This window comes from Camelina sativa, chromosome 14 (assembly GCF_030686135.1).
Source record: "Camelina sativa cultivar CO46 ecotype springtype chromosome 14, ASM3068613v1".
In the NCBI taxonomy this organism is placed as follows: Eukaryota; Viridiplantae; Streptophyta; class Magnoliopsida; order Brassicales; family Brassicaceae; genus Camelina; species Camelina sativa.
In genome coordinates, this window is record NC_141893.1 from 17022004 (window position 1) to 17024718 (window position 2715).

At 32.0% G+C, this 2715-nt stretch overlaps 1 pseudogene across 1 annotated transcript; it reads left to right on the forward strand.

Moving 5' to 3' along the window:
* Nucleotides 1-236: 236 nt before the first annotated feature.
* On the forward strand, nt 237-2487 carry LOC109128697 (S-protein homolog 5-like; annotated as a pseudogene). The gene is made up of 2 exons (XR_015580799.1): nt 237-1729; nt 2344-2487. The product of XR_015580799.1 is annotated as an S-protein homolog 5-like (transcript).
* The last annotated feature ends 228 nt before the right edge of the window (nt 2488-2715 follow it).

Genomic DNA, 2715 nt, shown 5'->3' on the forward strand with positions numbered 1-2715 from the left:
TTTTAAAGTTTGGATTCGGGTTTGAATCGGATATTTTTAATCGGGTTCGGGTTAAATTTTTGGGTTCAACTATTTTGCCTAACCTTAGCAGAGTCTAAGATGCAATAATCACTCTTTAAACCACTAGGACATGTCATATTATTGTGAATTATTAAACAAACATTTAATATATCTTTCAATTCAGTGTTTTTCCTCGTCTTACTATTTCTTCTTTCTCTCTAACCCAGAAAAATGGATTTTGTCGTTGGGTAACATAGCAAAACATCATCAAATTATGCAAACGAGGATTTATAGAAAGTGACATGAGCGGTTGTGATCACGATTTCCTCGATGTAAGGATCGATTCGCTAGAGAATTCTGAGACTGAGGAGTCTCTTGCTGTTCTGATCCAGATTTGGGATCTGAGACATCCTTACAAAATAGACGATTAAGGGTGGTTTCAAATCTTCATATATTCGTTGTTTCTTGTAACGTCCCCACTACCATCTCTTAGTAGGTCCTATGTCCAATTCCAGTAGCCCACTTTCTTTAATGGGCCTCACATCCTCTCACTAGGTCCGTGAGCCCATTCATATCCGACGACCGGTTTGCTATGTTCGGGAGGCTTTAAAGATTTGTTACCGTCCCTACAAATCACCACATGATCTTTCCCTGTGCTTTGTCCTCCCTCACACAGTTCCGATAGTCACTTCCCGGAAGGTCACCCATCCTGAGACAACTCCAGCATAAGCACGCTTAACTATGAAATTCTCTCAGGACCATTGACCGAAAAGATAAGTGCACTTTGTTAATATAGGTGGCCAAATCAATTCTTTTAAACATCTCCGCAAATCTCTAAAACTAGGGTGTCACATTTCTCAAGCTGATTTGTAATTATATTAATGATTATAAATTTTGTGTTTAAATTTATGGGTTATGTTCTCTCCCTCGTTATTTTTTAGAGATGGGAGAAGGAAGAAGATGAAGATCACTAATTTAGAAGCGAGATGAAAGATAATATATAAATGTTTTGTTCAACAAATCCCAATAATATGGCATCTCCGAGTGGTTAAAGAGATATTTGTGTCTTAGACTCTCAAGGTCACGGTTTTAAGCCTAGCCAACGACGTCGTTTCCTTTGTACACCTGGAATTCAGGTCAGATTGGGTTAACGAAAAATTAACAGAATTAGCAAATAACGTTTTTGTATATTTAAGCACAAAATTATAAGTTTGGGTATGAAATTCAAATAAATTAAAAGTGCATGTATGTTTTCGCACAGTTGATAGTTCGATACGTATTGTAATTGTCTAGATATGAAAAAAACGTTTTTCCGTTCTATCTAGCTATTCGAGCCTAATTTACATAACCATGGCTTCTACTAATAATCATCCTTTTGTATTACATTTTGTATTATTATTTTTAATCTCTTATACTCTTATTGGTTTTACGTCAGCTATCAAGTGCCGCAGCAGAAGTACCGGGCAACAACGGTTTGATGCCTCTAGCCAGAAAGCATGTTGTAATTCGTTACGTTGTGGACAACTTTAAATTTTTGAATGTGCGCTGTAAATCCAATGAAAATGATTTAGGACGAATTCGTCTGGCATATTTGCAATCTTGGGGTTTCAGATTTCATGTCAACATATCGAAATCTACAAAATTTCATTGTCATTTTTGGTGGAAAGGAGGCGGATCTCATAATTTTGATATATTTAAAATATCTAAAAAAGATAATCCATTTGGACAAGTTAGAAGAGTAATACTTACAAAATAAGGAAATAAAATCTGTACACATTTATTATAAAATTAGAAATTTAAACCGCTCTTTTATAAACCCAAACCGATATATAATTTTGTTGTAATTGTAAAATCTAAACCATAACCATCTCATTTGTAAACCCAAACCATCTCATTTGTAAACCCAAACCGACATATACTTTCGTTCTAATTGTTAAATCTAAACCCTAACCATCTTATTTGTAAACCCAAACCGACATATAATTTTGTTCTAATTGTAAAATCTAAATCCTAACCATCTTATTTGTAAACCTAAACCGACATATAATTTTATTTTAATTGTAAAATCTAAACCCTAACCACCTTATTTGTAAACCCAAATCGACATATAATTTCGTTTTAATTATAAAATATAAACACTAATTCTCATTTATAAACTCAAACCGATATATAACCTCGTTTAATTGTAAAATCTAAACCAAAATAATATTTAACTTTCTTTAAATAAAAGTATACAAAATTTGTTTTCTTAATTAGTTTTTTAATTTAATTTTGATTTATTTTTAAATAAAATATTAGATAAAACATTCTGATTGGTTGAGAGGAAAAGGAGTGAATACAGAGGTCCGTAAGAGTGAACCTAAGTATTTTTCTCTAATATGCCAACAATGTATTTGGGAAGTGGGCTACTATAATGAACACACTATTTGTCGTATAAACCGCGATAGATCATTGCCTTACTGTTTCCTAATGGATGATCATCCTTAAGGAAAAATAAACATTATTGTTAGATATATTATGTAATAAATGCTACCATTAAAATTGATTGAATAAAATAATATCATTTATGCTATCTTTATTTGAAGTGTTTTTTTTATGAGTTATATTATTCTTCTCTTTTGTTTTCTCTAACACAGACTTTTTTTTTGCAAACTTTTTTTTTTTTGGACAAACATTATTTTTGCAAACTAAGTTTGTAACTCTATTTACCAATTT